Here is an 11,169-nt window from a genome sequence, read left to right on the forward strand (position 1 = left end):
AGTTGAGGATTTCAAGCTAGATCTTCAATCAAGCAAATCCTATCTAACATGGACTGGATATAATCCATTATAGATATAATCCATTCACTCTACTAACATTTTCTTCTCACAGGACCCCATGAGGCTACTGTTGTCCCATTTCAGCAGGAAGTAACTTGGAGGATGCTACGCCCCGACCCCCATTATTGTCTACTAGGGTAGTGTAAGCCTAGTTAGGGATAGCTTACCATTGTTTATAGTTGGGATTGTAAGGAGGTGTTTTGGCTTGGACACCTCTTTTCAGATGACTTTAGGATTTAGCTGATGTAGACATAATTAGGATATGTCATAGCAGATTATTGTATCTTCTTGTATTTCACCTTTCTGATTGTTAATTTTGGATACTTTACACTGTTAAGTTTTAATCCTCTTTTAGACTAAAAGGGGAATTGTAGGGGACAGTGCAAGCCATGCCTGCTTGAAGCTGGCTACAGGTATGCCTGACCACACCTGTCAGGGCGTGGTCAAGGTGAGGTCAGGATGATGCGTAATGGGGTTTTAAGGTACTGCAAGGCACATGGGAGCCCCTTCTGTCTGGCTTCCTTGCCTTGTTGCTCCTGGCACACTCTGGCTTGCGTTTGGCTGGTGTTTTTCTAATAAAGGTTATCCTTATCCCAAGCTCCTTTTATTTCTCCATCAATAAGAGCTTCTGGCTGGAAACAAGAATCTGCATTTCATCCCATCTTTCACTCCCAGCCTCTTTCTCTTTGTGTTCTCACCTTCAGTAACGCAAAATAATATCTGGCATGAAACTTTCCTGTGCAAAATAATTTACTTATGTTTTCATTCATTTGATTCATGTGTTGCCTCTTGCTATTATCTATATAATGATGACTAGGGTGCAAAACAAAGTGGTTAATACATTGTGGTGATGGTTTGAATGAGAATAGTCTCCACAGGGTCATATATTTTAATGCTTTGGCCCCGGTTGATGAACTGTTTGAGAAGGAGTAGGAGGTGTGGTATTGTTGAAGGAGGTGTGCCACTGTGGGTAGGCTTTGAGATTTCAGAAGTCCATGCCAAGTCCAGTCTCTCTGCCTTCTGCTTGAAGATCAGGATGTAAAGCCCTCAGTTGTTGCTCTAGTGCCAAGTCTGTCTGCTTCCTGCCACGATGATCATGGTCTAACCTTCTAAAACTGTAAGGAAGCCCCAGCTGAATGTTTCCCTTTGTAAGAGTTGCCTTTGTCATGGTGTCTCTTCATAGCAATAGAACACTAAGACAACTATGTAGCCCAGGTTGACATGAAACTAGTATCCTTCTCTCCATCTCCATGCCATGATTGAGCTTATAGGCAAAGTCCACTAACCTTTGTTAGTCCCTTTTACTTAGTCCAAGATGAAGAACTGTTTTTCTTTTTTTTTTCTGTAAAAAATGTGATTTTGTCTTCAGCCAAATTTAATAGTATGTGATATAAAGGCTGTAAGTTTTATCCTTTCTGTTTTCTTGTAATTTGGGTTGATATGAGAGAGCTGGCTTCAGTATGATATCTAACTTTACAATCAGCAACTTATTTGAGCAGAGAGGAGTTCAATGCTAAGGCTATAATTAGTGCCTCTTTCATAAAGAGATAAATTTTTAGAAATTAGAATGATTTAAGTTTAGCAACTGCAGAGTTAGAGGTTATTCTCCATGAAAGTTCCCTAGAAACTGCTGTGATTTTACTCTCTCTCTCTCTCTCTCTCTCTCTCTCTCTCTCTCTCTCTCTCACACACACACACACACACACACACACACACATTTTTCTATAGTAATGACATGGTAATGATTTTTTTCAGACTGCATTTCTTTATATTGGTTATATTGACATATGTTACTAACAAAAAGGGAATTCACATTTATTGGGAGTCATAATTATGTACTAGAGATTTTAATATTACCTCATTGGAAACAAATAATCAAAGCTCATAAAGGCTAAGTAATGTCAGTACTCTGAATGTGGCTCAGATTCATCTTACTCTAAAACTCAGCTTTGAGTCAAGCTTCAAGTTATACTTTTTCTTTTCTGAAACAGTGTTTTACTATGTAGTCTGGATTACCCACAGACCTGGAGTTTTCCTACATCAGATTCTGAGTGCTAGGAGTATGGTTGTACACCACAACATGTGATTCCAAATGAAGAGATATTTTAAAAGATAGGACAAAGAAAGAAATGGTTTCTAATCTCACTGGGAAAGAGTGCTGTGAGTGTTTTTCAGACACTGGTAAGCTCCAAGGAGTTATGTGTGCAGCCCTGGCCACTACTAAATTGACAATGATTGCTCATAAGTCCTATGTGGGAGGAGGTGGTTTCCTACAGGAAGAGGGTTGGGTAACAAAGCCACAGAGATTTGCTGATATATTTGCTAGGCATGACTTCTGGTCATTTAGGAAGTTATTTCGTGTCTCCATCAATAAAGTATTTCCCAGCTGCATCACTGCATCCCACTATTGTCTCTTCCACTTGAGTGATGGCTTCCTGGTCTGTGGCAAGGACAATCATTCCTTTACCACCAACCTCCAAGGCCAGTTGCTTGACTGCAATAATGAGCAGAGAAAATTAATACCTGGAAATTAGTCTTTGGAAGGAGTAGGATTTAATGATCCTTGATTCTGAAATACTGGCAGTGTAAGATCATCTGAGCATTCTTAGGAATAAAATTTTCCCCATGGGGTCACATAATAATTTCTTTTTAAAAATAATTTATTATTTTTAGAAAGATTTTTTTCTGATTATAAAATGATAGATATGAGAAAACTCACAAAATGGCTAAAATTTTTGATCTCAATAAATAAAACAACCTTTGTTAACATTTGGTAGATTTTTCTGGGAATTGTAGTAGAGCCTGGGAATTTTGTGGCAATTGAAATGGTAAGAGTACATATTTCTACCCTTTCTATTTGCTGAGTTGTTATGATGGGGATACTTTTCTAAATTATTAACAATGAAAAGAAATCAACTGAAGCATTTTGAACTTAATGTTATAATTGTTCTCAATATTACTGCACAGTCTCATAAATAAAAGCACACACACTGCTCATATAATATTCTTCCCTATAAATCAGCCGTGTCAGAGCTAGAAAAATGGTGTGGTGGATAAGAGTATGCACTGCTCTTGCAGAAGGTCTGAGTTCAATTCCCATCATCAGTGAGGGATGGCTTACAACCACCTGTAGCTCTAGCTCCAGAAGTATGACCTCTGACCACCATCAACCCCTGCTGACACATATAACTTAAAAACAGTAAAAAGGATTTAAAAAAAAAGATCAGGCTGGACAGTGGTGGCACATTCCTTTAATCCCAGCACTTGGGAGCAGAGGCAGATGGATCAAATTGATTTGGAGGCCAGCCTGATCTACAAATAGAGTTCCAGGACAGGCAGGACTGTTACACAGAAAAACCCTGTCTGGAAACAACAAAACAACCAGTCATGTTTGTTCAAGGTCATGTAGGTGTTTATTTTTCACAAGACTGGGGCAAGAAAAAAACTTCTCTTATTGTTATTCTACTGAGGGTATAATCCAAACAAGGTTTTGTTTCTATACATTCTTGAGGAAAGATAATACTAAAAGTAAAGTTGGAGTTCTTTTAAAATTAAAATGATGCACTCTTAAAGAAGCACTGCACCCTGTATGTTTCGATTTTCCTTTAAGTGCCTCTCATGTTTTGTTTTAAAGGAGCTGCACACAGGTAATAAAACATGCCAAGTAGTGAATGCTAATGAAATTGATTTTGCCTGCTAAAGACTACATCAGCTCTCTGTATCAGATGGAACACAGGAGATCGTCAGTGACAAATGTCATGACATTATAGCATCTGCTCGATGGAGGGCTTAGTATGTTGTGGTTTCCATTGTAACAGTCTCATCAATAGTTTGAATGTGAATATGGTGATTTCCTCACCTCAGACTTTTCTTGCCACTTTTTATAGATGAAGAAATAGGAATATGGAAGTCGCAGCTTCATCCACACAGGACTCAAACTGCACAGCTGGAAACCTCAGGACCTGGCTGAATCTCTGACTTTGTCCACCCACCCAGCAAGGGGCATAGAGCTTTTCTCTTTCCAAGCAGTGATTTGAGTGCCAACTTTCAGAGATTTGCTTGACATTGAATCTGAGCTTTCTAAAAAGCCTTAGTGGGAGAAGAAGGGGAGGAGTTACTTATCCTTGGGAATACATTAGTATGCAAACCAATCATATCTCTCCATGGCAGAGTGGTCAAAATTATCCCACATACAGTCTATGTTTTATCAGCAGGTCTGACTACAAATGTTACTCCAAAGAGCTCACTCTTCTCCAAATATTCACAGTGCTTCTCTTTCTTAGATCGAAACTTCTATTTATTGTCATTTTAACAAAAAGAATTATTAATTTATTCATTGTTAAAGCTTCTAGTCATCTCTCCCAAATGTTTTGTAGCATGATTTATAGTACCTACCACATTTTATGTATACAAGGAAGATTTTAGATTGAAATGAAAGTTATAATCACAGAAGGAAAAATCTTATAAATCTCACAAATTCAATTCACATGGCCATATGAGTGAGGTTCTTTTTGTTTGCTTGTTTTGTTTCTCTTATTAACAGAAACTAGAATCTCACTTGATTAGTGGAAACAAGACCGTTTCTAGCATGACATACTTTTTCTAAACTAAAAATTAAAAGGCATTTGTTCCAAGCAGCTACTTCATGGAAATGGTATAAGCAAATACTATTTTTTATTGCTTTTTTGGTGTTGGGTCTAAGGATATTATGTGTGCTAGGCAAGTGCTTACATGTGCTCTACCACTAAGCAATAGCCCCCATCTGAGACAATGGTTATTGTATTTTTGAAGGCCAAGGAATGATTCAGTGCAACCAAATGTTTATTGGCTGAAGAACGATCAGCTGACACTATTGGCTGCTATGTCGTATACTGCAGGCAATAAAACATGACCATATTCACTCAATACCCTAAGCAACAAGGAGGCAAAGGTGAGAAGTAATCTAAACTTCAAGATGGTTTGACACTGGCAAACCTATTTGAGATTTAAAATACTATGGTTAGCTTTATGTTCCTCACCAGTTGTACATTTTTTACTAAATGTAAAAAGCCTTCATTTAATATCAACCTTCCTGATATTAGGGAAGTACTTATCCTAAGTTTGTTGCTTATTTCCAGTTTCTGTACTGATAGAAACATGGCAGAAAGCAGGGTACAGTGGTTTTATGATCAGGGGTGATTTTCTACCCCAAGACCTCTTTGAAAACACCTGGAGAAACTTTTGGTTGCCACAGTTGGAGAGATATCCTATGATCATTTGGTATTTAGAGGTTAGGAAAGTGTCTCTGAAAATTCCAGTACTAAACAAGTTGTCTTCCACAATGGAGAGTTATCTCGGACCAATGTCAAATATCACTGAAGCTGAGAATGCCTGGACTTACTCTCCTGTTGTATTTTTCCCCAGTGTGTCTCCTAAGTTATGCAAGAAAACGTGGAGATTCCCTCCGGAATCTTCCAGACATTCATTTATGTCCTAATGCTATAAGACTTCCTTAAAGTAAATTCATCGAGAACCGAGATAGAATCATCTTTATTCATCTTTCAAGATCATCACACTGATTTTTTAGTGGCCATGATTAATTTCTATTGTCAACCCAATTGAATAGATACTCATCTAGGGCATTGATGAGGCAGACCTTTGGGTGCATCAGTGAGGACCTCTACAGAGGTGGGAAGACACGTTCTGGATATAGGAGGCACCATGCCTGTGGACTGGATTCCCAGACTGAATAAAAACCGAAAAAGGAGAACGCCAGTTGAGTGCCAGCATCCCCTGAGTTTTGCTCCTAGTCCATCAAGATGTGAGGAGTTTGAGCCAAATGTTTCCACCTCCATGAACTCCATCATGCTTTCTCAGCCATATGGGCTGTGCCAGCTCAGAGTAAATTCTTTCCTTCCATAATTTGCTCCAGTCAAGTTATTTTGTCACAATAATGAGAAAAGGGGGCAAAATGGAAAGTTGGCCCTCACATTGAGTCACCCCAACTACTAATTGTCGCCTAGAAAATACCTCTGTTGAAATGTCCTTTACCTTTACTCCTTTCCTGGGCAACCTGTTCAGTTAGAGGACACTATAATTGGTGAAACAGTGACAGAGTTGCCATTTTTTTTCTCTTTATGGCTGTAGTGGCAGAAGTTACAAGTCTTGCTTTATCTGTGACCTCACCCCATATCTTAAGGTGAAAAAGATAGTTTTCCCCTGCCCAATTTCATTAAAAATTACAATAGACATGTGAATGTGGAAGGAAGAAATCTCACTGGGTCTCACTGCTAGACAAAGAACTGCAGGCAGCCAGGGACTGCTGAGAGCAGCAGGATTAGCTTCTCCCAGGAATGAGGTCCCTAATTGGTAACAATAAGAAGGATATCAACTTGAGAGGGAGTAGGAAGTATGAGGATGGGAAGAGAATGGGGAAATGATGTAAGTATATATAGTTAAATAAAATTAAAAGAAACCAAGCTTACAGTGCTATAACTTACATACAATAAGCTGAACACACAAGTATATAGTCAGATATGTATGGTAGGTATGCTTTTACAAAATCTTCCCTGAGTTTGAAGATGATGAAGGGACATATCACTTGCAAAAGTTTCGTATACCCCTTGCTTATTCCTCCACCTTGAGACAACCACCTGTCTGGCTTCTAGACCTATAGATTACTTCACATTTTCTCAGAATTTTATCTGGAAACTCACAGAATGTGTTCTCTTTTGGTATTCTTTTCACTCACCAGAATTGTATTGAAATTTATTCACGAAGCTCAATGTATCTTCAATCCTGTAGTCATTATTTTTTTGTTTTGTTTTTGGCTAAATGTTCTGTTGTGTCCATGACCCACAATTTATTATTCATCTCATCGAGGTCAATGATATATAGTATTCTATTCAGCAAATGGTCCTGGGAAAACTCATAGCAGGAAATTAGGTCTACATCTTAAACCCTGTGTGAAAATGATTCCAATCAAAGACCCAATTAAAGACCCAAAACTCTTAAAACTGAAGAAGAAAAAAAATAGAATTAAGTCAGTCTCAGACAGATAAATATTGCATGTGTTCTATTATTTCGGGGTGTAGATGGTATAGAAATATAGTATAATGCACATATTGATGATGTGACAGTAGACGTGAGACTCTTGGAAACAAAGGGAGGGGGAGGGGAGAGAAAGGCTAGTAGAGTCTGGAGGTGGCATATGTTCAAAGTACATTGTGTATTTGCATGACAATGACCTTCTATAAACCTGTGTGATAAAAATAACTGGAAAGAAAATTATACAACATTGTTTTGAGCTTTTTAAAATAAACATTTCATTTCTTGTAATGGTTACTCAGTATTTGAAATGAATTTAATATATATAAATTATAAGGGTTTTTCTTTTTTTTTGATCCAGATGATAATCTCCATTTACCAAAAACATGACTGACTCTGACTTTCTCCTCTCTCTCTCTCTCTCTCTCTCTCTCTCTCTCTCTCTCTCTCTCTCACACACACACACACACACATTTGAGATACCATCTTACTCCTATCAGAATGGCTAAAATCAAAAATACCAATGACAGTTTATGCTGGAGAAGATGCAGAGAAAGAGGAACACTCCTCCACTGCTGGTGGGAGTGCCAACTTGTACAGCCACTGTGGAAATCAGTATGGCAACTCCTCAAGAAAATGGGAATCAGTCTACCACAAGATCCAGCAGTTCCACTCTTAGGCATATACCCAAAAGAAGCACATTCATATAACAAGGACATATATATGTTCAACCATGTTCATAGCAGCATTATTTGTAATAGTCAGAAACTGGAAGCAGCCTAGATGCCCCTCAACCAAAGAATGGATAGAGAAATTGTGGTACATTTACACAATGGAGTACTACTCAGCAGAAAAAAACAATGGAATCTTGAAATTTGCAGGAAAATGGATGGAACTCGAAGAAACCATTCTGAGCGAGGTAACCCAATCACAAAAAGACAAACATGATATGTACTCACTCATATGTGGACCTGCTTTATGATACATAGTAGTGACCATGCTTTATCAGAGCTGTTTTTAATGATGTTGCTCAGAATGGTTTCCTCCCAGATGATAACTGAGAAGCTAATTTAAAAAAAATTGGTGCCAAGTACCACAAGAGTAACAGAACTGTGCTGTTTTCTGGGATTTTGTTTTTTACTTCTTTGTTGTTGTTGTTGTTTGTTTGTTTTTTTGTTTTTTGTTTTGTTTTGTTTTGTTTTAAATGGAGTGTGCTGGATGTCTCTACAATTTTGTTCAAATGACTGCAGAACCTGGAAAAGCTGTTGCTGCTATTGATGCATAACATATTGCCATTATTGCTCTCTCTCTCTCTCTCTCTCTCTATATATATATATATATATATATATATATATATATATATTAATTGAAACTCAAATATGTGATGAATCCAAGGTGTTTCAGTGAGTGCTCACCTGTGCATGCAAATTTGATTTCATCTTTAGTAAGTAGTAAAGTTATATGCTTGCCAAAAAAATAAATAAGTGACATACTGGAAGACAAATGTCACACAATTTCAATTTTATGTGTAACCTAGAAATGATGAACTTATGGGAACAGAGAGCAGAATTGTGGCTATTAGGCTTCATTGTGGGTCTTTTAACAATGGGGAAACGATTGGTTTAAGGATATAAAACTGCAGTTGGACAAGAGGCATGGACTCTGTGAAGTCTTGAGGTCTACTGAGAGCATGATAAATATGGTTGATAACAATATGCTATATTTTAAAAGTTGTGAGATAGTATATTTTAAGTGTTCTCAAAACAAAAATGATGAATATGTGTGATATAACATGTTAATTGGTTTAATTTAGCCATGCCCATTGTGAACATACTGTATTGTGTATCATAATTGTGCATGACTTTATTTATGAGCTAAATAAATAAATGGAAAAAAAACCCCAAAAGAATCTGGCATCTCTTTTTGAACTGTTTTAGCAAATAGAAATGTAGTGGGAAAATGTTAAACCTCCCATTACTAGGTGATTTATGCAGTGATAGCTGAGGAAATAATGAAAATGCTAACTGCCTAAGTTACCAGCTTCTCACTCATCTTGTAAAGCCCTTGGTCTCAAATTCTCAGCTTGGGTGGTGGGGGTGGGGATGAGGTTGTGGGTGGGGGTGGGGGATGAGATCGGGGGAGGGGGTGAGGATGAGGTCCCATTGTACTCAGTGAGTGGGAAGTTGTAGGAAAGATAAAAATTACTCAGGAAGCATCAAGGACTTGGCTCTTTTAGTTGGGCAACTGCCCAGTTCAGAATTAGAATAATGAACTGCCTTTCTTACCTGAATGAAATATTTCTAAGTGTTCTAGTTTAAGCATTCTCGAACCCTTTTGGAAGGAGTCCATCTCTCCAATTAGTTGCCAGTGAACACAATGAATCTGCTTCTCAAGGCTGTTTGTTATGAAATATATTGATTGACGATTAGCAGCCAGAAGATGGTAACAATCTTTTTTTGATGCTAGTGAGCCACTCTTCTTGATTTTAAGAGCTTCCAGTAATGTTAGTCATGGGTATAATTAAATCAAAGGATACATGTCACCCCTCCCCCAATATTAGAATGTCTGTTTTCTATAGTTTTGAACAGAAAGGAATCTGTAACCCTGGAGTTTTTCAGTCTGTAGAAGCACGCAGAGTGGGAAAGAACACAAAGTAGGGAGCTTCCCCTTGGCCTTCCACCATTCCCAGACATGGGTGAGTGCATAGTGTGGTGTTTCTTCACTACCATAGCATCAGCTAAAAAACGTAGCTACAGACCATGTCTTACAATAAACAAAACAAAACAAAAACACTAGGCAATTCATGCATTCATTTGGTAAATCTCATTGATTTGATTAGGTCTAAAATATTCTCACCGGGAACTGATTACAGTGAGTTTAAGTTCTCGTATCTCCTGTCTTCTTATGGAAAAGTAATAAAAGCATCATTTTTTATAAAAGGTTCATTTCTTATCTTTTGTTATTAGAAAGTGCAAAACACATTTTTCTGGCATTACTGGGAAATGCCACAGGACCCGCCCTGACTCCCAGGCTTGTCACTGTTTTCTTTAATTGCTTTTACATCATGAAGTCTGAGCATTTGCACTTAACACAAGCCTGATGAACTCAGCTAAGCTGAAGGATGTCTGCTTTACATTTTTCAGCCTGTGAAGGATTTTTTTTTTTTTTTTCTGCTTCACAAGCCCAAAGGGGCAAAGGTCAAACCTTTTCAGCTGCAGATGAGGTCATCCTTGCTGATGGACTGCAGCTGATCACAATAAAAACAGGGTCTCCCATGTGACTAGTCCTCCCCATTTTGGAGCCGTGATGTCATCTCCGCTGAGACAGGCTGAGACACATTTAAAACTTGTTTTAAAATACATAAATTTTTCTTTTGATTTCACCATGACCTTTTATGTATTTTAACACAAAGATTAATTTGATCATCATTTCAAATAAAAAAAGATAAATAATGTAGATGGCACTTAGGTGTGTTACACATAGACGATCATGTCTATTAAGTTGGGCTCCATGAAATCACCATTTTACTCAGCCAAATGATTACATATTACATATAATCTGGCAAGGACTGGGAGGGAGTTCATGAGTCCCCACCCTAACAGGATCTATGGACAGTGACGGCTTCTGCGGGAGGAGGGAGTCAGTTTTCTTTATGGGTGTGGCTCCTGGTAGCTTTTCCACTTTCCAGTGAATGTCCCCTCACCCAGAAGTATGAACAACACAAATTGAAGTCAATAGGCTATTTGAACAGGTTATATTTAGGAATATATATGTATATAAAAATATATATGTACACAAAATAATTAATGAATTTGAAGGAGAGTCGGGAGTGGCATAATGGGGGTGTTTGGAGGGTAGAAAGAGAAGAGAGAAATTAAATTATAATCTTAAAAATGAGTGAAAAAGACATGAAATTGCAGTGGTATGGAGGTGGGGGGTGGATGTGGGGAAAACAAGTCTTTGCACGTTCAATAGAGATGCCATTTTTTTTCTGATTATTTTCCACCTGTAGCTGATAAAATCCCACATGTTCACATCCTTTTGTTGTGTTGCATACCAGTAGAGTTTGAGTCTGTAAAGTAA

Source organism: Cricetulus griseus, chromosome 4, assembly GCF_003668045.3.
Source record: "Cricetulus griseus strain 17A/GY chromosome 4, alternate assembly CriGri-PICRH-1.0, whole genome shotgun sequence".
Taxonomy (NCBI): domain Eukaryota; kingdom Metazoa; phylum Chordata; class Mammalia; order Rodentia; family Cricetidae; genus Cricetulus; species Cricetulus griseus.